The sequence below is a fragment of the Triturus cristatus genome, chromosome 1_1, assembly GCF_964204655.1.
Source record: "Triturus cristatus chromosome 1_1, aTriCri1.1, whole genome shotgun sequence".
Classification (NCBI taxonomy): Eukaryota; Metazoa; Chordata; class Amphibia; order Caudata; family Salamandridae; genus Triturus; species Triturus cristatus.
The window spans coordinates 452,983,863-453,009,529 of record NC_140579.1 but is presented as its reverse complement, the minus strand read 5'-3'; positions in this window follow the sequence as shown (position 1 = coordinate 453,009,529).

Here is a 25,667-nt window from a genome sequence, read left to right as displayed (position 1 = left end):
GGGTCGTTAGACGCTCAGCAGGAGGTGGAGCCTTCTTTGTGCCAGCAGAGGCAGAGTCCTCAGCCTGGCCAGCAGGGGGTGGAGCCAGCATTGTGCTGGCAGAGGCAGCCCTATTCAAACCCAGGGACTACTCCTCCCACCCATCTAAAGCAGACCTCCCTATTCACCCTGCTGCTGACTCATCCAGGCTCCTGGAGCCACCTAGCCCATCACATGACACCTGTCAGCCAACCAGCACACAGGCACACAGGAAGGTTAAACAGGAGAATAGCTACTTTCTAAAAAGTGCTATTCACACACAGTGAATTTAAAAACCATCTTGCTAAAAAGATGTATAATTAAATTCTGAACACAAAGATACCAAACTTGGATTTTCTATCTTGCCCTTATGGGAAGATAGGCATGTAAACAGCCTCCCCCATTCTATTCTATGGGCAAGATAGCCTCTCAGCAGTGAAAAACGAAAATGGCTGTAATTCACTACCAGGGCATGTTACACACCTCAGTACATGCCCTACCTTTCAGATACACTGCACCCAGCCCAGGGGGGTACCTAGGGCCACCATAGGGATGCCTGACATGTACAGAAAGGGAATGATAAGGCCTGGTCAGTGGGTGCACTGGCCAGATCGACATGGCAGTCCTGGACTGCACATAGGCACTGCAAGCAGGCCTAAGACATCATTCTAGGGCTACTCCTGTGGGTGGCACAATCAGTGCTGCAGCACACTAGTAGCATTTGAATCACCAGCCCTGGTACACGCAGTGCACTTTACTAGGGGCTAACAGGTGAAACAAATATGCCAATCATGGATAACCAATCAATATAACAATTTATACAGAGAGCATATGCACTTTAGCACTGATCAGCAGTGGTAAAGTGCCCAGAGTCCTATTGCCAACAACCACGGGTCAGAAAAAATAAAGGAGGAAGAAGCAAAAAGTTTGGGGATAACCCTGCAAAAAGGGCCGTTTCCAACAAGGCCTATCTAAAGCTATTGTTGGTTTGACTCTCCTTTTGTCAGGTGTTTCTCCATTTCTATGTCCCAAGCTTTTTTCTCAACCTTCGCTTCTGATGCCTTTTTACGCATCTTATGCCTTCTCTCCTCAACCATATTCAAAAATGTATTTTCTTCTTTCTGCAAACTGCATGTCAAATTATATTTAAACACAGCTTCTAATGTTAGTTCACTAGTCTCTAGGAAAAATTCTCCTAAAACCTTTGCACGTCTTACCTTATTTAACTTATTATTAGAAGGCACTAATGCAAAAATGTTATCTACATCTGAAAAATAATACTCTAATTTCCCTATCTCATAAAACAAGCTAGCTATTACACTACATGTTATTCCATAAGTAGCTGGAAGATGATGATAAGTCACTCCCTCTGCCACAGAAGCAGGTAACTGCATGCAGACGTAGCAGTTCCTTACATCCTTAGTCTTTACATATTCATACAATAATTTTGAAAATACATTATTAGAGAAATCATTAATAGACCTATTTTTATGCAAATAAATGTTTGTTTCTACAGTCGGTATTACCTTTGAGATTTTACCTGTGCTAGTTTTGTTTTGACCATTTCCTTCTATTGTATCTATTGTGACTTTAAACGATATTACAAGAGCTAGAATGCTCCATAAAAGCATTAATAATCCTGTACAACAGCAACATGTTTTACACCATCTTTTCATGAATGTACATCTACTTTTACTTTCATCCGTGTTAGCCATTTTACTAATTAGACCGTGTCTTTTGACTTAGCCTCTTCTACTTTGTGACCAGTTTCTACCCCAAAGCTTCTAAGCTTCTACTTGGTTCTACTAGTTTTCTACTTCTTCTCTTTTATTATCGTTCTCCACATCAACAGCTTCTTTGATTATTCAGTTTGGCATCTCATCGTTCTTTGCCTCCTTCACCCAATCAGGATACAGAATTTCCTGAATCTCCGCTTCTTCTTCTCCAATGTCGGACAAGAGAACTCTCAGGATTTCTGATTCTTCTTCTTCTTTAACCACTTTCAGTAAAGACTCCTCTGGATTTCCTTGACTATCTGCCTCTTGGGATTCTTCAGGCAGGGCCACATACGTCCATTCCGGCGACTTATACTTCTGGTTAGGTTTTCTTGTTCTTCCGGATTCTTTTGTTACAACTGTTTCTTTTTCCTTTGATTTTTCCTGACTCGTGACTTCATTCACCTGTTCAGCTGTTGGTGATTTTACTCGAGACAGTCGATATCTTAGTCTTTTTATTTTGTTCGGCCAAACTTCTGGTTTTACAGTTTTTCTCAATTTACTTTCTTTGACATTCTTTTCATTCTTTTCTTCTCTCCAAGCTCTCTTTCTCAGAACTCGACCTTCAGGTATTTTGTTCCCACTCTCTTCTGATTCTGTCCCAACTTGCTTTTCTGTTTCACCAGTTTCTTTATCCACCACTTGTTCTGGTTTCCCTACTTCTTTCCCTCCTCGGATCTCCGGCACGCAATCTTCCTGCTGACTACTTGTCCCTTCACCTAACTGAATGTTGCAGTTCCCTACACCTCCTCGGGGGTCTTCCGCAATCTGTCCCCCTCTCTCTGTAACTGTCCCTTCTTCATTCAAATCTATTAGTTCAGGTGAAATTTCTCTCAAAATTTCATCTGGGATCTGTACCCTTTGACTTTCTTTTACTGCTTCTTCTTTGTCTTTTCCTTCTTTCTTTTTAGGTTCTTTACTGGGACCTTTCTTTCTCTGCTCGTCTTCAGAATCTGAGCTGTCAGAAATCTGCAATCTTCTTCTCAGAGAGACACTTCTGGGGACCAGAATCTGCTTTGGTTCGTTTTCCCCCCTTTCAGGATCTTCACGTGTTTTTGGTTCTTCGTGATCTGATTCAGTACTTGACTCTGATTCATCATAGTACTCTTTCTCCTTGCAATCCACCGGATTTGGTATTCTCAAGGTATGGCTGGCATGGATCCAGTTTTTCAGTCCAGCACACTTCACAGCTGTCGTCGTGGTCAGAATGACTTGTCTTGGTTTTCCCCACCTGGGAACCAAACAGTTTCTTCTTCTGTGGACCTTTATCCTCACCCAATCTCCTGGGCTTAGATCATGGGCTTGCTTCTTTTCAAGGGTGGTGGCATCCGCTCCAACCTGATGAAACACAGAATGAACTGCGTCAGCCAGGCCTTTACAGTACTCCAACACCATGTCATCAGAAATCGTCATCAGTTTGTTGACTGGTATGTAAGCATGCCTCATCGCACGTCCCATGATTATTTCATGAGGACTTAACCCTGTAGTTCTATCTGGGGTTGCACGTATGGTCATCAAAACTAGAGGCAAGACATCAGGCCATTTCATTCCTGTGGCTAAACACATTTTCCCAATTCTGTTCTTGATTGTACCATTCATTTGCTCAACCACACCAGAAGCCTCTGGTCGGTAGGCACAGTGCAGTTTCTGTTGTACATTCAATGCTTCACTGACCAATTTTACAATCTCATTATAGAAGTGCCCTCCTCTGTCTGATTCAAGGGTCACTGGGAACCCGAACCTGGGGATGAATTCCCTCAAAAGTAGCTTTGCTACTGTTAATCCATCATTTCTCCTTGTCGGGTATGCTTCTACCCACCTGGAGAATAGGCAGACTATGACCAGAACGTACCTCAATCTGTTACATGTTGGAATCTCAATGAAATCTATTTGCATTCTGGTAAAAGGCCCTCCTTCTCGGCCTATAGTTCCCAGGCTCACCACTGTCTTTCTCCCCGGATTGTACTGCCGACAAATTAAACATCTCTGACATAGGCTCTCTGATATGATTCTGAATTTTGGGTTGTACCAGGTCTGCTTAAATGACCTGATCATGGCATCTCTCCCTATGTGTCCCTGGCCATGATGCATCCGTGCCATGGTAGAAAACATGCTATCAGGCATGACTGGTCTTCCATCTCGATAGACCCACACATGATCCTTTATCCTTGGTGCACATCCTGCTTTTACCCACTGCCTTGTTTCCTCATCTCCTGCTTCCTCCTGCAATTGCCTCACTTCTTCCCATGTCCCAACAACGTTAGTAAACATTAAGGAATAGGAAGTCATTTCTTTCTCCTTTGCCCGATTGACTGAATAATGATTTCTGGCACAGTACTGTGCCATGTCATTAGCATAACGGTTGCCGACAGTTACATAATTCTCCCCTTGGTTATGGTCAGCACATTTCACCACAGCCAATTGTTTAGGCAGCTGTATCCCCTCAATAAATGTTCCAACCACTTCAGCATTCTTTATAGGAGTTCCACTTGAGGTCAGGAAACCTCTTTGCAGCCCCAACTGGCCAAAATCGTGGACAACTCCGAAGCCATACTGGCTGTCAGTTATCACAGTCACTCTCACACCTTTCCCAATTTTGCATGCTCGAGTCAGAGCCACTAATTCTGCTACTTGGGCAGATTTCACTCCTTTCAAATAGGATGCTTCCATCACTGCTGAAACCGTACACACTGCATATGCTGCACTCAACACTCCTTCTTCTGTTCTCAAACATGACCCATCAACAAACATTACATAATTATTTTCTGCCAAAGGTACATCTGGTCATGGTTTCGTACAATACTCAAGCACATCCAAACAATCATGATCTGCTTCATCTCTCACTTCCACATTCTCACCATCTGGTAACAACGTTGCTGGATTCACATTCACACATCTTGCAAGGCTCACATTCGTTGCACCTAATATGACATTCTTATACTTAGTCAGCCGACTATGTGTCATATACTGAGTACGACTCCTTGTTAAAAGAATCGCCACATCATGGGGTACAAACACTTTCAAAGGATATCCCATCACGATTCCTTCACTCTGCTCCAAACTTCGACACGTTGCTGCTACTGCTTTCAGACAACCAGGTAAGCCTACAGCTACTGGATCAAGCATCGATGAGTAATATGCAATTGGTCTCCTCAATCTTCCATGCTTCTGGATTAACACAGAAAGTGCATATCCATTTCTTTCACTGCAATATAACTCAAATTATTTTTCATAATCAGGCATACCCAATGCTGGGGCTTCACACAATCCATCTTTCAATCGTTTGAATGCTGCCAATTCTTCCTTGTTCAATTCAAGGGGATCTTTTACGTCACTCCTTGTTAGCCGAACCAGAGGTTTTACAATCAGCGAAAAGTTTCTGATCCACTGGCGGCAATACCCTACCATTCCCAGAAACATTCTCACTTCTCTTTGAGTCATGAGGGCTCTCATTCCTTTTATGATTCTGATTCTGTCTATTGTTATTTTCCTCAATCCTTTTTCAATGTTATGTCCCAAATACTGTACTTCCTTCTTACAATACTGCAGTTTGGCTGGGGACACTTTTAATCCTCCATCTGCCAGGTGATTTAGTAAGGCTATAGTGTCTACTTCACAAGCTTCACGAGTTTTAGACACCACAAGGAGGTCATGGATGTACTGCACTAGTACTGAACTCTCTGGCATTTGCAGACTCTCCAATGACTTTTTCAACAATTGATTAAATATTGAGGGGCTTTCTGTATACACCTGTGGGATTCGGCACCATGCCAAAATACGGTCTCCAAACCGAAATGCGAAAATTTGCTGACTGTCGTGATGCAATGGAATGGCAAAGAACGCATGGCACAAATAAATTACTGTATACCATTCTGCATCATGGGGAATCTGATACAAAATCACTGATAGATTTGGCACAATGGGACAGCATGGTACAACGATTTTGTTTACCTTTCTCAGGTCTTGCACTATTCTGAATTTCCCATTTGGCTTTTTCAGGCCCATTATGGGTGAGTTACATGGACTACTCAATATTTCTCTCAGAATTCCTTGCTTGATCATTTTCTCAATTATTGGAGTTACTCCTTCAATTATTTCAGGTGTCAATCTATACTGAGGAATGTTTGGATAACTAACTCCATCTTTGACAGTAATTTTTACTGGGTCTACGTTTCTCATTAGCCCTACATCTTCTCCGGTGAAATCACAAACCTCTGCTTTTACAGACAGTTTCAATTCTCTGGGCAGTTCATCTGGATTAAATATTGCATATGTTCCAATAGTTTCACATTCTCTGTTAGCTATGGTCATTTTGTACAATACATCCTCATCTGGGGTTTCAAAAGCTATTCCATCTGGAGTACAAAATATAGTGCAGTTCATCTTGCACAGCAGGTCCCTACCTAGCAAATTCACAGGACTGGTGTCACACACCACAAATCGGTGCATTTCAGAAAATTTCCTTATACTAACCTTTACGGGTTCTGTAAGGTACGTTTTTAACTGTTGGTTGGATACACCAACTACTTGGATTGTTTCATCCGAAAGAGGAAGATTCTTAACATCTGCTGATCTAACAGTAGATCGAGTAGCGCCAGTGTCCGCTAGGAAAATAATGTTGTCATCATTAATCTTCCCATCTACAAATGGTCCTGTGTGGTCTACTTCTAGAGTTGCGCCAAGTACGCACTCTTCTTCCTCCCTTCGGCACCGTCAATAATCCATTTCTGAATCACTCTCATCATGTTGCAGCCAGTACTGCGAAACAGTGCGAGCGCGTGATGGTTTATTTACCTGTTCTTCATTGTAGAATCCCGATTCTTTACTATACTTCTGTGAGTTTCTGTTCTGTGGAAAAGGTGGTTTTGGCACCTGGTTCTGGGAAGTAACCACCTGCTGCTGTTGCTGCAGTTGACCACCCACCTCTTTCCGCACCTGTGGATTCAACGATCGATTTTCAATATTAGTATTTGGAGGGTTCTTACACTCGGATTTCCAATGCCCTAACTCACCGCAATTGTGACATGGGAATTTCTTTTTGGCTTCCTCTATATTACCTTTCCCTGTACCAAATCGGGGTCTTACTCCTGGATTGTTCGCTTGTTCTACCAATTGAGCTTCCTGTCGTTCGGCTACCTTTACCTGTGCCCACATTGCCTTTTCGTTGTTTTGCCTCAATCTCATCACTGAAATATTTTGCATGGCTCAAAACTTCATCTATTTTCTTATTGTGCCAATCAACTGTATGCTGCTTTATCATATCACCAATGTCTGGGCGTAAACCATATACAAACCTGTATGCGAAATGGCTCAAATCTTTATCACTCAGTGTAGGAGAGTAGGGTCTGCTATCCTATGGTCACCCCAAATTTTTGCTTTTTGCTTCACTGGTTTTTGACATATTGAGGCTGTGGGCCTGCCAATCAGACCCCCAGCCTGCTGTTCTCTCTACTAAATTAAAACTATGCACCCTAGGTGCATAACCAATTGGAAGTGGATCACCCTGTCAGCCCCTGTACCAGTGTACACTAGGTACCCAGGGCATTGGTGTACCCAAGGCCTGCCAGGGGCTGCAGCATGTATTATGCCACCCCAGGCTTGGCCTAACAATCTGACACAACTGGCTGATCACTCAGCTGGGGTAAGTTGGTGTAATCACCTCTTACTTAGGTGTAGTATACCTATACCTAACCTTAAATGGGACACCTGGTAACCTCTAAGTCACTCCTATGGCAGGCCTTAACAATCCTGAAGGCAGAGTGCTTGGTTCCATGTGAGATGGTGCTCTGGCATGAGCTGAGCCTGTCTGCAGTGGTCGGAACAACTTCCTTCTACTGTTTCCAGATATCGTCATACCATATACTCTTAAGTGCATTATGAACCTCGCGGTTAAATGCTATCTTTGGTTTGGCTTTATCAAAACATGTCGAGTAAGGTGTCATACGAATTGGAATACTAACCCCTCGCCAATTCTGGCGACGGGGTTAGCATTCCACCCTTCTAGAGGGACACGACATGTACAGTACCTGAAACCCGGGTAAAATCAGACATAGCCTCAGCTCCACAAAATGGATGCTGCCACCACAGACACAAGTCTGCCCTCCTGCTGCTGGGAGTCCTTCCAGCTTGGGAGGTGTGGACAAAGGGTTTCCTGCCAGGGGAGGTGCGTGCACCACCCCAGACAGGATTTTGTGTATTGGTCAGGTAGGGCTTGAAAGAAACCAGACATGCCTGTGGCTCACAAGGAGCCTCGGTGCATATGCCAGTTCAAACCGGTCCTGGGGCACACCAGTCCCGGGCCTGGGGCGAGCTGGACAAAGGATTGGGGGTGTAACCACCCCCCTTCCTGGTCCCACCCATAGGGAGGGACCTAGCAGGTAGTCCGGCCCCTAGAATCCGCTTAAAGGTAGGAGCTGTGTCCTAAGACTTCAGACATCCTGGAATCAACTTGAAACTAAGAAGAAGACGGGAACTTCGACATTCTGCTGCACAGAAGACTGAAGAAAATCTCCCCTGTGGTCAGGGAGTGACCACCTTGCTAACGCAAGCACCATCCAGCGAATCACCATCTGCTTTGCCGCCGCCTCCCGCCGGAGCCCGAGCCCAGAGACTGACAAGACCTGGACCTCCAGACCTCTCACCGCCCGATCCACAGTCCCTGAAAAGAGGAGACCCGTGGAGGCACCGAGACACGTGGAGCCAGCCATCTTGGAACGACTACGACAAGCTGACCAGTGCAACAACCGAGGCTCCCTCCAAGTTGTGCTTTGGGTCCTGAGAAGCCCAACCCTCGAGCAGCATCTGCACCAAAGGTGAGCCCTCCAGCATCTCCACGATCTGCGTGGGGCCCTTCTGCATTTTGCCACTCGACGCGCCTAACCGGTTGCTGGCCCGCTGGCTAGTGGCCATCTTGGCGACGAAATCTACGACAAACACCGCTGGTCTGGTTGCTCCAGACTGGCCCTTGCTCCCCTCCAAAGGAGCAATCCCTCTGACCTTGCTGGTCAGAACCAACAGCTGATTTCCGAATCCTCCTGCAATTGCTTTTGCCAAGGCTTGTTTGCTTCGATCAAGTCGCCGACACCGCCGACAGCGAGAGCCTGCGTGGGACAGCTCGTGAGCCGACTCCTGGACGTCGTCGACCTTCAGGGACCACGTGGCTGCGGAGACAAGCTACCCCTCATCACCTGTTTGCACCCGACATCGCCTGGTACCCACCTGGTGCCACGCTGGTCACTGGCTAGTGACTGTGAACACTGTCCCCTCTGCTTACAGGTCTTCAACATCTCCGATCCACTCTTGGACCCACTGCATCTCTTCCCGACCGACCGCCTGCAGCATCTTTGTCCCAGGCTCAACGGAACAGATAGAAGAAACCCGACGCACTTTGAGGCCTATGCACCCGCTTCCTGTGGGTGAGGTAAAGCTGGCACTCCGGTGCCCATGTGTAGTAATACATCTCTAGTGCCTGTGTTCCAAATCTTAAGTTCCTAGGTCATCCGGAAGATTCCTTTTGCAGTAACTTTGTACTTTTTACGCACCCATTGAAACCTATGGGAGCCCGCGTGTGACTATTTGCTCTGCACACGCCACCCGTGGACCTCCTGGTCACTAACTGACGTTAGCTCCTTGTAGGCCCAGCGATTCTAGAGGCCCTAGGCCTTTTCCCTTTTCTGTTCGTGGTACTTATACCACTATTTTAGTATATGGTTCGAGTGGCCACCAGGGCCTATCCATATAAAGTGCAACTTCTGTGTATTCTGTGATAATCTTGTTTGACGATTTGTGCTCCTGTGCTCATAAAGAGACTAGGGGTTACTTTGAGAAATAAATACATATATATTTTGAATATATATCTGTGTGGTGTCCTTTCATTGGTATAAAAGGGGGTTACTATTGGTAAAACAGCTTGCTTAACACGCATCACGAGTTTAGCCTCAAAGACTGCTTAGCCTACGCTACCACTAGGGCAGCTAGTCCAAAAAGGTTGACTTACAACCACACCATAAGGGTTGCTTGGCATGGTACAAGGTGGTCACTAGAACTAGTGAACAGCATATACCAGGCCAACTTCTCACATTGGTGAGCAGCGGTTGGATTTGAGCTTGCTGTGTTTTACCATTGTAATCTCTTGGTTACCAATTGAAAGATCACATAGGTACCTGTAGGTACATATAAAACAAGATTAGATATACTTAAGTTCTACTGAACTTAGTTGTTGTAGAGCAAAGGGAGTAGCACACCCTGACTACAACTACTAGATAGGTTTAGTAGGTAAACCCAAGTGTAGGTAGATTGCAACACATCCACCCACACTTAAGAGCAATGGCCGGGGCAGAGGGGTCCACTGTACCCATCTCTGTTGAGAGTGACCCCCAGAGGGCACCATCCAGCTTTGCTACCCTTAATCAGAATGAGCTCAGGCATTTGGCAACTCTTAGAGGCCTTAAACAGCCCAAGAACCCAAACTCTGCTGAGCTCAGAGAGCTCTTACAGAATGATGAGAATCAGAGAGCACTCAAGAAAGCTTCCCAGTTAGCCCCCTTAGGGACAGGAACAGGAGGCCCCCCTTCTAAAGATGCCACTGAAGTACCCCTTCCCAATAGTCACCCCTTAGATGGGATGCCTACCACAGAGGATGAGAGTGAAAAGGATACTGACAGTAGTGAGGATGAAGGGAGAACTAGCCCAGTGCCAAGTATTATACTTGGCCCAGCTAAACCAAGGCTATTGGGGACTGACAGTGGGTTCAACCCACTGGATCTCCCCAGTGGACTTAACACAGGGCTTGGAAGGCAAAGGAATCGCTCAGGTGACTCCAATGCTTCCCATGGCTCTAGAGGCTCTCAAGGTCACTCCAGGAGAAGGATGACCACCCCTCAGAGGAGGGAACATGAGGCCAAGATGCAAGAGGCTCAGCTGAGGATCAGGAAGCAGGAGCTAGAAGTAGCCCTGATGGAAGAGAAACTTAGCAAGGCTAGACAGCATAAAGAGAGTGGGTCTATACCCACTGGTGGCAGCATTGTCCCTAAGGACAAAGATAGGGTCTTTGACAATAGGAACCTGTCTAAGGTTGTGCCCCCCTACAAAAGTGGGGATGACATCCACAAATGGATAACTGCTCTTGAGAGAGCCTGCAAAGTACAGCAGGTTCCTGAAGACCAGTGGGCAGCAATCCTCTGGCTCTCCTTTGAAGGAAGAGGCAGAGACAGACTCCTCACTGTTAGAGAAGAGGATGTCAGAAACTACAGAGTCCTGAAGAGTGTTCTGGTAGATGGGTTAGGCTTAACCACTGAACAGTACAGGTTAATGTTCAGAGACACCCAAAAGACACAGACTCAGGACTGGTCTGAATACATTGAATGTGCCACTAAGGCTTTGGAGGGTTGGTTGCTGGGAAGTAAGGTATCTGATTTTACAGGATTGTATAATTTGATGATGAGAGAGCAGATTTTAAATAACTGTCAAAACCAGCAACTGCATCAACACTTGGTTGACTCTGATCTGACCTCTCCCCAAGAATTGGGAAAGAAGGCAGACAAATGGGTCAGAACCAGGGTTAAGCAAAAGAACCAGAACCAGGGCCAAGGGGGTGATCAGAAGAAAACAGACCAAAAGGGTGGAGATCAGAAACCTAAAGACCAGAAGTCTTCAACAGGGCCCCAAACTACTACTAAGGAGGGTGGGTCCCAACAGTCCAAAAAGAAGAAAGAAGGTCAGAAGAAACCCTGGTGCAATCATTGTAAAAATACAACTCACTGGACTAGTGATTGCAAAAAGGGTGGAGCCCCCAACACTGTTGCCCCTAAGGCACCTGCTCCCAGTACTACTGTTAGCAGTGTTGGTCCCCAGACAAAGGGTGTAGTGGGAATCACTATGGGAACTGAAGGAGATTCTGACTTAGACAGAACCCTTACACAGGCAGTCTTGATCTGTGATGGGGACATTGATTTGTCCCTGACTGTGAGCCCCAGTAACCTGGGCAAGTACAGACAGACTCCTTTAATTAATGACAAAGTGGCTCAAGCCTACAGGGACACATGTGCCAGTGTCACTATGGTGACACCAGGCTTTGTGGATCCTGGACAGTACATACCAGGTGAGAACTACCTGGTGACCAATGCCAGCAATGCCACTACTTCACATAGTGTGGCAGTTGTTAACTTCTCATGGGGAGGGGTAACTGGCCTCAAAAGGGTTGTGGTTAGTGCAGACCTCCCAGTAGAATGTTTGTTGGGCAATGACCTAGAGAGTTCTCTATGGTCAGAAGTGGAGTACAGGACTCATGCAGAGATGTTAGGTATATCATCACATGTCCTTGCTGTGACCAGGTCACAGGCCAAAAAGTGCCTCACTGAACCACAGGTCTTGGATCCTGGAACAATGGACCAAGCACCTACCAAGAAGAAGAACAGGAGGGTCAAGGCTGTGCCTTCCCCCCTGCCTCAGAGTGATGATCAGCCTTCCCAGGAAGCTGATCTAGAGGACCCTGAAGGAACTGTCCCTGAAGAGCTTGAACCTGATCAGGTTGAGTTTCTGGGGACAGGGGGACCTTCAAGGGCTGACTTGAGGCAGGCTCAGTTATCCTGTCCCTCTCTTGAACCCCTCAGACAGCTGGCTGCTGCTGAGGCTGCTGGGAATGCTCAAGGTACCCATAAAGTGTATTGGGATGAAGGGCTCCTTTATTCAGAGGCTAGAGACCCCAAGCCTGGTGCAACCAGGAGGTTGGTCATACCTCTGCAATTTAGGGGCTTCCTTCTTACCTTGGCCCATGACATTCCTTTAGCAGGACACTTAGGCCAGAACAAGACTTGGGACAGGCTTGTCCCTCACTTTCACTGGCCTCATATGAATGAAGATACAAAGGAGTTTTGTCGCTCCTGTGTTACCTGCCAAGCCAGTGGCAAATCAGGTGGCACAACAAAGGCCCCCCTAATACCACTACCTGTGGTGGGGGTCCCCTTTGAAAGAGTGGGAATAGACATAGTGGGTCCCATGGATCCTCCCACTGCATCTGGACACAGATTTATACTGGTGGTAGTGGATCATGCCACCAGGTATCCAGAGGCAATTCCCCTTAGGACCACTACAGCTCCTGTTGTGGCCAGGGCCCTGCTGGGAGTATTCTCCAGAGTGGGGTTTCCTAAGGAGGTAGTATCTGACAGAGGTACCAACTTTATGTCAGGATACTTGACAGCTATGTGGAAGGAATGTGGTGTCAACTACAAGTTCACCACCCCTTATCACCCACAATGCAATGGGCTTGTTGAGAGATTCAACAAGACCCTAAAGGGTATGATCAAAGGATTACCTGAAAAGCTCAGGCGAAGATGGGATATCCTTCTACCCTGCCTTCTGTTTGCTTACAGAGAGGTCCCACAAAAAGGAGTTGGCTACAGCCCCTTTGAATTGTTGTTTGGGCACCCTGTGAGGGGCCCACTGTGTTTGGTGAAGGAAGGATGGGAGTTACCTCTCAAAAAGCCTAAGCTAGACATAGTGGACTATGTACTTGGTCTCCGCTCCAGGATGGCTGAGTATATGGAGAAGGCATCTAAAAACCTTGAGGCAAGCCAGGCCTTACAGAAAGCTTGGCATGACCAAAAGGCTGTCTTGGTTGAGTATCAGCCAGGACAGAAGGTATGGGTGTTGGAGCCGGTGGCCCCAGCAGCACTCCAAGACAAATGGTCTGGACCCCATACAATCCTGGAAAAGAAGGGAGAGGTCACCTACTTGGTCGACCTAGGAACTCCCAGGAGTCCCCACAGGGTACTCCATGTTAACAGGCTTAAAGCATATGTTGACAGGGCAGACATGGGCTTGCTCATGGCTACAGATGAGGGACAGGAGGAAGAGAGTGACCCTCTCCCAGACCTGTTGTCTCAGAACCCTGAAGATGGCTCAGTTGAAGGAGTGACCCTTGGAGGCAACCTCACTGCCCATCAGCAGACTGAATGTAGACAGGTTCTACAATCATTTTCACATATGTTTTCCTTGATACCTAGTCAAACTGACTGGTGTACCCATGTTGTGGACACTGGTGACAGTCTGCCTGTAAAGAACAAACTTTACAGACAACCTGACCACGTCAGGGACTGTATAAAGGCTGAGGTACATAAAATGCTGGAATTAGGTGTCATTGAACCCTCAGAGAGCCCCTGGGCTAGCCCAGTGGTTCTGGTCCCCAAACCTCACACCAAAGATGGCAAGAGAGAGATGAGGTTCTGTGTGGATTACAGAGGACTCAATGCTGTCACCAGGACAGATGCACACCCTATTCCAAGGGCAGATGAGCTCATAGACAAACTAGCTTCTGCAAAGTTTTTGAGCACATTTGACTTGACAGCTGGCTATTGGCAAATCAGGTTAGCTGAGGAGTCTAAGGCCAAAACAGCATTCTCAACCCCAGGTGGGCATTATCAGTTTGTGGTGATGCCCTTTGGTCTGAAGAATGCACCTGCCACCTTCCAAAGGCTGGTGAACCAAGTCCTTACTGGGTTGGATGACTTTTGCGCAGCATATCTTGATGACATTGCTGTCTTTAGTTCCACCTGGGAGGATCACCTGATCCACCTGAAGAAGGCTCTTGAGGCTCTGCAAAGGGCAGGCCTCACTATCAAGGCTACTAAGTGCCAGATAGGGCAGAGTAAGGTTGTGTATTTGGGCCACCTTGTAGGTGGGGGCCAAGTTCAACCACTGGAGAGTAAGATACAGTCCATCAAGGATTGGTCCCCTCCAACCACCCAGACTCAAGTTCGAGCTTTCTTGGGCTTGACTGGGTATTACAGGAAGTTTGTTAAGAACTATGGGTCCATTGTGACTCCTCTTAATGATCTGACATCCAAGAAGATGCCCAAAAAGGTTCAGTGGACAGTAAGCTGTCAAAAGGCATTTGATGACCTGAAGGAGGCCATGTGCTCTGCACCTATCCTGAAAAGTCCTGACTACTCCAAAGAGTTTATTGTCCAAACAGATGCTTCTGAGTTGGGTGTGGGAGCTGTGCTGTCACAACTTAATGTAGATGGTCAAGACCAACCCATTGCTTTTATTAGCAGAAGGTTGACCCCCAGAGAGAAGAATTGGTCAGCTATTGAGAGGGAGGCCTTTGCTGTGGTGTGGGCCCTGAAGAAGCTGAGGCCATACTTGTTTGGCACTCACTTCAAGATTCAGACCGACCATAAGCCCCTCTTGTGGCTAAATCAGATGAAGGGTGAAAACCCCAAGCTGCTTAGGTGGTCCATTTCCCTACAGGGGATGGACTTTACAGTGGAGCACCGGCCAGGTACTGACCATGGGAATGCAGATGGTCTCTCCAGGTACTTCCACTTAGGACATGAAGACGAGACTGGTCAAGGCTAGTTTAATGTCCCAGCGTTTGGGGGGGGGTTGTGTAGGAGAGTAGGGTCTGCTATCCTATGGTCACCCCAAATTTTTGCTTTTTGCTTCACTGGTTTTTGACATATTGAGGCTGTGGGCCTGCCAATCAGACCCCCAGCCTGCTGTTCTCTCTACTAAATTAAAACTATGCACCCTAGGTGCATAACCAATTGGAAGTGGATCACCCTGTCAGCCCCTGTACCAGTGTACACTAGGTACCCAGGGCATTGGTGTACCCAAGGCCTGCCAGGGGCTGCAGCATGTATTATGCCACCCCAGGCTTGGCCTAACAATCTGACACAACTGGCTGATCACTCAGCTGGGGTAAGTTGGTGTAATCACCTCTTACTTAGGTGTAGTATACCTATACCTAACCTTAAATGGGACACCTGGTAACCTCTAAGTCACTCCTATGGCAGGCCTTAACAATCCTGAAGGCAGAGTGCTTGGTTCCATGTGAGATGGTGCTCTGGCATGAGCTGAGCCTGTCTGCAGTGGTCGGAACAACTTCCTTCTACTGTTTCCAGATATCGTCATACCATATACTCTTAAGTGCATTATGAACCTCGCGGTTAAATGCTATCTTTGGTTTGGCTTTATCAAAACATGTCGAGTAAGGTGTCATACGAATTGGAATACTAACCCCTCGCCAATTCTGGCGACGGGGTTAGCATTCCACCCTTCTAGAGGGACACGACATGTACAGTACCTGAAACCCGGGTAAAATCAGACATAGCCTCAGCTCCACAAAATGGATGCTGCCACCACAGACACAAGTCTGCCCTCCTGCTGCTGGGAGTCCTTCCAGCTTGGGAGGTGTGGACAAAGGGTTTCCTGCCAGGGGAGGTGCGTGCACCACCCCAGACAGGATTTTGTGTATTGGTCAGGTAGGGCTTGAAAGAAACCAGACATGCCTGTGGCTCACAAGGAGCCTCGGTGCATATGCCAGTTCAAACCGGTCCTGGGGCACACCAGTCCCGGGCCTGGGGCGAGCTGGACAAAGGATTGGGGGTGTAACCACCCCCCTTCCTGGTCCCACCCATAGGGAGGGACCTAGCAGGTAGTCCGGCCCCTAGAATCCGCTTAAAGGTAGGAGCTGTGTCCTAAGACTTCAGACATCCTGGAATCAACTTGAAACTAAGAAGAAGACGGGAACTTCGACATTCTGCTGCACAGAAGACTGAAGAAAATCTCCCCTGTGGTCAGGGAGTGACCACCTTGCTAACGCAAGCACCATCCAGCGAATCACCGTCTGCTTTGCCGCCGCCTCCCGCCGGAGCCCGAGCCCAGAGACTGACAAGACCTGGACCTCCAGACCTCTCACCGCCCGATCCACAGTCCCTGAAAAGAGGAGACCCGTGGAGGCACCGAGACACGTGGAGCCAGCCATCTTGGAACGACTACGACAAGCTGACCAGTGCAACAACCGAGGCTCCCTCCAAGTTGTGCTTTGGGTCCTGAGAAGCCCAACCCTCGAGCAGCATCTGCACCAAAGGTGAGCCCTCCAGCATCTCCACGATCTGCGTGGGGCCCTTCTGCATTTTGCCACTCGACGCGCCTAACCGGTTGCTGGCCCGCTGGCTAGTGGCCATCTTGGCGACGAAATCTACAACAAACACCGCTGGTCTGGTTGCTCCAGACTGGCCCTTGCTCCGCTCCAAAGGAGCAATCCCTCTGACCTTGCTGGTCAGAACCAACAGCTGATTTCCGAATCCTCCTGCAATTGCTTTTGCCAAGGCTTGTTTGCTTCGATCAAGTCGCCGACACCGCCGACAGCGAGAGCCTGCGTGGGACAGCTCGTGAGCCGACTCCTGGACGTCGTCGACCTTCAGGGACCACGTGGCTGCGGAGACAAGCTACCCCTCATCACCTGTTTGCACCCGACATCGCCTGGTACCCACCTGGTGCCACGCTGGTCACTGGCTAGTGACTGTGAACACTGTCCCCTCTGCTTACAGGTCTTCAACATCTCCGATCCACTCTTGGACCCACTGCATCTCTTCCCGACCGACCGCCTGCAGCATCTTTGTCCCAGGCTCAACGGAACAGATAGAAGAAACCCGACGCACTTTGAGGCCTATGCACCCGCTTCCTGTGGGTGAGGTAAAGCTGGCACTCCGGTGCCCATGTGTAGTAATACATCTCTAGTGCCTGTGTTCCAAATCTTAAGTTCCTAGGTCATCCGGAAGATTCCTTTTGCAGTAACTTTGTACTTTTTACGCACCCATTGAAACCTATGGGAGCCCGCGTGTGACTATTTGCTCTGCACACGCCACCCGTGGACCTCCTGGTCACTAACTGACGTTAGCTCCTTGTAGGCCCAGCGATTCTAGAGGCCCTAGGCCTTTTCCCTTTTCTGTTCGTGGTACTTATACCACTATTTTAGTATATGGTTCGAGTGGCCACCAGGGCCTATCCATATAAAGTGCAACTTCTGTGTATTCTGTGATAATCTTGTTTGACGATTTGTGCTCCTGTGCTCATAAAGAGACTAGGGGTTACTTTGAGAAATAAATACATATATATTTTGAATATATATCTGTGTGGTGTCCTTTCATTGGTATAAAAGGGGGTTACTATTGGTAAAACAGCTTGCTTAACACGCATCACGAGTTTAGCCTCAAAGACTGCTTAGCCTACGCTACCACTAGGGCAGCTAGTCCAAAAAGGTTGACTTACAACCACACCATAAGGGTTGCTTGGCATGGTACAAGGTGGTCACTAGAACTAGTGAACAGCATATACCAGGCCAACTTCTCACACTCAGGTTCTCATCTCCACTGAACTGTTTAAAAGCCTGAATTAGTCTCTCATAATATGCATGTACTGACTCCTTGCTTTCCTGTTGGGTTCTGTCAATTTTTAACCAATCAGTCTCTTTGGGGGTACCTTATTTTTCAGAAATGCCATAACCTGCTCATATTTCTTCATTACCTCTGGGTCGGGAGCTCCTGTCTTAGGATCCCTGGGATACTCTTGAGTGGGTCAATTTATCATCAGCTTGCACTCTGTCCACAAATCTGCTGGTACGATTATATCAAATAGACTATTCAAATCTATCCTTAATACCTTTGCCAATTTTACAAACCTGTCTACCTGCCGGTACCACTCGACAGGCTTTGCACGTAGTCGAGGGAAATCATTTGTGAAAGACAAAATGTCCTGTCTTGTCCATGGAACATGGACATACCCTCCCCCTGGAATCTCTCTCATGGGGTATTCTGTTGGTACCTTTTCTTTCTCTCTAACAGGAAATGGTGAAACTGTCCTTTCTGTGATATTATCACGTCTTTTACACCACTTGCTTCTCCATCTGTCCACATCTCCCCATTTTCTCAACAAAGCAATTATGTCCTTAATTTGACCTATCCTACCTGTGGTATTCATGTTCTCTATATCCTTCTCAGTGAAATCAACTTGATAGGATTTTTGCAGTGCTTTTACTTTGTCAAAATCTATTCCCATTTCATTTGCAATTTCCTCTAATCTTGCATGCAGGTTTTTTGCTCTCCAGGTTGCACTCTTGCAGAGAAACAATAATTCCTCATCCTGGTAGTTTTTCAATTTTTCAGTAGGGATAGTTCCTACTATTAATTCTTCCAATACCATTCGTAATTTTGCCACATCTATTGACTGGGATTCTTGATCCTTTTTCTGTAACTCTCTGAGCCATTCGCTTAATTCATCTACGGAAGGTCCTACTGGATTGTTTACATTATTTTGTTCTGGGGCCTTTTGTGGTTCTAATAATGTTTCCATTGTCATTCTGCTCTTTTCAGCGTAAATCTGATTTACAAATGGATTAGTTGAAACATTCAGTTCAAACATATTCATTGTTGGTCCCCACGGATTGTCAATTTGACTCCGTTCAGTATTTTCAATTGTATTTTGGCTTCTGTATGCCACTGTCAAACAATGTACAGTATCTTTTTGTTTCTCAAATATGGGCATTACTGGACCTATCGTTACTGGAACGGTTACAGCTTCTAGATTCTTGGTCAATTCTCTTATTTTCTCAGTTAATTCTAGGGTAGTTTTGGCCAGTTCTACTGAATTCTCATAATTTACCCTACTTCCTGTCTGTTTTTCTATCTCTCTTGCAGAGTTACTTTTCCCTAGTTCTGGTGACATGGTCTCTGTTTTAATTACTCGTAATGTTTCTCTCATTGGGGCACTTGGTGTCAATGCCTCTGGTTCTGGTCGATACGGTGGTGGGTTTTTGTAAAACACTTCATCAAGAACATCATCTTCTGATTCATTCACTTCATACCCACTCGAATCCGTATTCCGCCTTTTCTCAGTGCATTTTCACCCTTCATTCTCTCCTATCATTCTCACGGGTTACATACCATCAGTCATACTTGCATTCCGCCACCTTTTCATCCTGTCGTCATGTGTCTCATGTCCGTATGATCTACCAAACATATATCGATATCCCCTACCACTTCTCTGTTTTTCTCGTTCATTGATTTCATCCTCCCATTCTGTCAATGCCTCAAACTGCGTCGGTCTAGGTCTTGGTTCTAAGTTCATCATCTTGTCTCGGAGGTTTCTCAAGACAGCCAAATTAAAGGAACCATGTTCTGGAAACGCCAGGACTCCATCGTCCTTGGTGTATTTTACCCAATTATTTAACCAAATACAAGTATGATACCCATATTTCGCAATCATGGCAGATGCAGGGGTTTTCGGTGGAGGAAGTAACTGTCCTTCCCTAGTCTCAACTACTTTATCTTTCTTGAACCACCTTCTAATTTTCCCAAACCACGATTTCTTCTTTTCTGGTGGCTGGTAATACATTTTCTCATTTTCCGTATACCGTTTAGTCCTCTTACAATGGTACCGCTATTCTGTCCACTCACAGCGCGACTCTTACTAACGCACCAATCAGGAGTGTCTACGTCACTATCACAATCCTCCAGTCTCAGCACGACTCACACTAACGCACCAATCAAGGAGCGTTTACGTCACTCTGTATTCTTCCACTCCTAGTGCGGCTTTACAGTAACGCACCAATCCGGAGTGTTTTACACCTCTAACCTACTATGCAATCCCAGCGTGGTCGTTCTGACGTCAGCAGCCGCTGCGGCAGCTCACTCTGCTCTGCTCTCGTCTACCCCTCCTTTACAAGACCGCTCCGTGAACTCTTACTGTAACTTTTTACGATTCGATTAGTAACAACACTAAAACATCTCCATTGTCTGCTTCGCTTACCAAAGAACAGTGAAAAGACCTTTCTCACAAGAATTCCATCTGTCCCGAGAGCAGCGCTTACCTCTGCCCTACTACGGAATCGTTACTTACTTTGATAAAGTAGCACATCCCTCTACTTCACCCTTCTAGCAAGCATTAGCTAATTGTTTCTCTGGTATTTTAGAAATAACCTAGAGTTTCGCAATCAACCCGAATGCCTTTTTCATTCACACTCATTCATACACGAAAATGTAGCACATACGCACAGAATCCTGTCTTTCCCGAGAACAGCGAACAGTCTGTCCTACTACAGAATTATAACACTCGTTAACAAAGCAGCGCTTCCCTCTACTTTGTCCTTCTAATAAGTTCAGAGAACACCTGCTACCTTTTCAGTGATAAGCGTTATCGGTATGCCAATTGGTTTCCTGGTACTTAAAGACCAAAATTTCACAGGTAACCTTCGCTATCATACACACTTCTCTCACACAGAAAATGTCTCTATTGGCAACACACGACGATGTCACAGAATCGAACCCAGACAATGCGCCGTGCAACTTCACTTGTCACACGTTTCCCCTGTGTGCCTACAGGGCTATAACAATCCCGTCTTTCCCGAGAGCAGCATCTGCCTCTGCTCTACTACGGAACTGTTAAACTTCCGACTTCCTACATCCCAGAAACCGTGCAAACAACATATAACTCAACACGACTCAACGTAGAGTGTTAGTACATAAATCAATACCAATCAATAATCAGTAAGCTATTTACAAGCAATCGTCGCTAAACCCAAAACAATAGCTAACCATCATTCTGCTACCAAGAAAACTGCTCCAGCGCTGAATACCACAAATCTACTCGCTACAGACCAGACCACATTTCATTCACTCATTCACTGGTGGGGCCCATAACACCAATCATTCATTCTACTTTCAGATCAATGGTCCTCGAGAGAGGGGAGTCTTTTCTTTATTACATGCGCTGGAAATGGGAGGAGGATTTCACCAATCACCTGATGAGTAACAACAAGTTTGCCTATACCTCCCTACCTCACCAGGATCTCAATACATTATAACCTAGCAGTTCCTCCCATACTATTGGCCATGGATCAGCCAGTTGCTGGGAATAGCAACACTTATTTCTTCTAAACAATATACATTGAAATACTTCAAATAATAACCCGACACAGTTCTTTAAATGCAATAATATGTTTACCTAATTAAAGCATAAGGAAATCATATTGCATTCAATATTTTAGTTAGCATATTTACCTAATCTGGCTAAATGGTGTCCTCTATGTCAAATTCAGATCTTTCGTCTCTATGCCCATAAATCAAAGAATCAGTTCGTAAGTTAATTGGGCATCAGATCAGTCCATCAGAGTCTCTGGTAAGCAGCTGTCAAGCAGTGTCACCGTCCTCTCCGTCAGCATAACGTCGGGCAATCTGGTAAAGTGATGGTGTGCAAGGAATGGAAGCGGTAATGTCCTACTCTCTCTAGTCTACTTTTATAATAAAATGTTATCAACAAATGTTTCAATACATGTTTTAGAACAATTTTGATTGGTTGAACCAGGATCATTCTTCCTGATTCCCATGCATTAAATGTTGCATTAGATGCAGCTTCTCAACTAATGAATAAATAAGCAACAGTTTCTAGTCCATTCAGGGCATGTTGATTCCCATGCGGGGTTGTGTCCTTAGTGTCAACAATTATAACAGTCCATAGTTTAAGAAAGTCCTTTGTTTGATGCTTGGCACTCCTCCCAGGATGCCCTTCACGGGTACAGTCTGCCTGGGGTCAGGACGAGGTTATTGTTGCTCATCTTTTAGCGCAGGCGCACTTCACTCAGTTACTTCTGTGTCTTGTCGGGGCGTCAAAATAGGGATGGCAGCCATTTTGTGGCCACTCCAGAAAGGTCAACTTAAGCAAAGAAACATAAAACGTAATTAATACATGGAAATGACTATTAAAATGTTATTCCCTCACTAACCCCTCTATGTGTGTGTATTTATCTAGCAAAAGCAACACACATTGCAGTTTATACTCACAATTTAAAGCACGATTCACAAATTTCATCACAAAGGCAACATATAACATGCAAATTCTAAATATCTGACATTAGTATGCGCACAAAATTAGTTTACGTATCAATCAGGCCATTAATGCGATTCCCACGTGTATTTTCTTATTAGTAATGTTGATTAATTAAACACAGCAAACCATTTTACTATTAATGTTGATCAATTATTCATGTTAATTCAAAATGATGAAATGGAGGAGGTATACAGTTCTTAGGGAAAAACCTCGCTTCAGCACCGACACCTCAGTAAGCTGCAGACTTCGTGGGACACTCCGAATCCAGCTCCTGGTCGTCATCGACACCTCCTGGACCTCATGGCTGAAGAGTCAAGACACCCGTGATCACCTGAAATCACCCAACTTCTGTGGGCATCCAGCTTCTCTGGCCCCGGGTCACTGGCAAGTGACTTTGAACACTGTCTCCTCTGCTTTCAGGTCTTCTTACTTCAGAATCCAGCCTTGGATTCCACTGGACACTTCTCCTGTCTTCACAAGCAGAAAGTCTTCTTTGGCTCCCATTGAAAACGACGCCGCGACCCGACACCAAAAGACACCTATGCACCCGGTTTCCCTGGGTGAGGTAACGCGAGTACTCCGGTGCTCCTGTGTGTGTTGGCTCTAGAACTACTTAATTATCACAACAAAAAGAAGGGGGAGAAGGAAAAAATCCCTACCTCATCCTCCTCTAAATTACAGTAACCCACAAACTAGGAGGTAGAGAAACGGTCAATTAAATGTTTAGCATTTGCTTAGTTGATTGAGGGAAGCGCACATGCTCTGTAAAGACTGCCCTCACCCACAACAAGTTGTGGCATGCTTCATCATCGGGCTGCTACTAACGCCTCTGCGCAGACCAACGCTAGAGGCGGAGCAATAGGGAGGGGTAAACAATACAACAATGATACGAACAAACAAAAAGGCAGGATCCTTAAGTGCAGAAATAATAAATGTTAAAACTGACCCAGGGATATCACTATAATAATTTTATTCCTGGATTTCCTAGTCAGACTAAAAAGGTATATATAAAGAGACATATATACACCCAATGGATAGTGGTGGAATGAGTGTATTAAGGTGCTCACCACCCCTCCATCTGCATATGGATGCAGATGGAGGGGTGGTGAGCACCTTAATACACTCATTCCACCACTATCCATTGGGTGTATATATGTCTCTTTATATATACCTTTTTAGTCTGACTAGGAAATCCAGGAATAAAATTATTATAGTGATATCCCTGGGTCAGTTTTAACATTTCTTATTTCTGCACTTAAGGATCCTGCCTTTTTGTTTGTTCGTATCATTGTTGTATTGTTTACCCCTCCCTATTGCTCCGCCTCTAGCGTTGGTCTGCGCAGAGGCGTTAGTAGCAGCCCGATGATGAAGCATGCCACAACTTGTTGTGGGTGAGGGCAGTCTTTACAGAGCATGTGTGCTTCCCTCAATCAACTAAGCAAATTCTAAACATTTAATTGACCGTTTCTCTACCTCCTAGTTTGTGGGTTTCTAGAACTACTTACCCTGTAAGTGACTTGCTTGTAGACTCTCCCGAAGTATCCTAAAGCTTTAAAATTCCAACCGCGACTTATGCCATTGAAGTCTATTGGAATCCGCGGTTGTGTTCTCACACTGCATGCGTCTCCCGTGGGTCCTTTACTTACCTGCCTTGGGTGTTTTATTGAGGCCCCAGCGCTTCTGAAGACCTTAGGCCTTCTCCCTTCTCAAGTCGTTCTTCTTATACCTCTTTTTTTGTATATGGTCTGGTACGCCCCTAGGGCCCCAGCCATATAAGTGCTTAATTTGTTGTGAAATGTTGATTTGTGCATATTTCCTTGACTTCTAATCTCAAAAAGAGATTAGTAGAGTATTTCTGGGGTTAATTCACCCACGGAAAAACTATCTGAATACGTAGATCACTATATCCAACCCCTGGTGCAAAATCTACCAGCGTATATAAAAGATACTAAAGATATTTTGGCCAAATTTGAGGGCTTTAAATGGTTTGACACACTGGCCTTTGTCACTTTGGATGTAACAAGTCTGTACACCTGCATCAAAAAGGAATTTGGGGTTAAAGCCCTGCAGTTCTATTTGGGACAAAGGACGGCAGATCATTACTCCCATAATGAGGTTCTCCTAGAAATAACAGACATCATTCAATCGAAGAACTATTTTCTCCATGACTCCAACTGGTATAACCAAACTCAGGGCACAGCGATGGGCTCCAGATTTGCTCCCGCTTACGCCGGGCTCTTTATGGGCTGGTTTGAGCAGGAGCTTGACTGGGGTTGCCATGCGGCAACATGGATGGAATATATAATTTTCTGGGGCAGGTACATTGATGATGTTATTAAACTCTGGGATGGACCTGCCCCTGAACCCTGCTGTATTATGACTATCTTAACGACAATCCGTTTAATGTAAGATTTACCATCAATTACAATACGGAGGAAATTGATTTCTTAGATGTGACTTTCTTAACCCCTTGGCTGCGGCAGGAATTCCGCCTCAGCGCTGGGGGGGGGGTTTGGGGGCAGCGCGGTGGCGCTGTGCTCATGACGGAGCCACTCCGTCATGAGTCACGGTTGAGCTGTGCTCATGACGGAGTGGTTCCGTCACGACTCCGCCCACTGCGCTAATCGCCCGCACAGGCGGGGAATTAGCGCCGCGTGGGCGGAGCAGCGGCCAACGGCCGCAGCATGACGGAACCACTCCGTCATGAGCACACGGCACCCGTGGCTCATGACGGAGTGGTTCCGTCATGAGCGGGGAAGGGGTTAATACAAGATAATTATATCCAGAGTCGCACACATAGGAAGACCACTGCTTGTAATAGTATACTGCATTCCCAGAGCTCACATCCACAACATATAATTTCAAACATTCCCTATGGGGAGATGATTCGCATAAGACGGAATTGTAGCACTGAGGAGGCCTTTTTATTCAACCTCGGGGAGACAGAAAAGCGTTTCATGGAGAGAGGATATTCCAAAAATATACTGAGCAATGCACATAAAAAAGTGATGGAGGTATCAAGAGCAGATACTTTATTAGTGAAATCTAGCACAAAGTCTAAAAAAGCCCCTATCTCCTTCAGCACACAATTTAATGATTGGAGTAGTAGGGTGTACAACATCTTTAGAAAACACTGGCATCTACTGGCAGATATACCAAGCCTACAATGGATTTTAGATAAGAAACCAAAGGTGACATATAGAAGAGGAC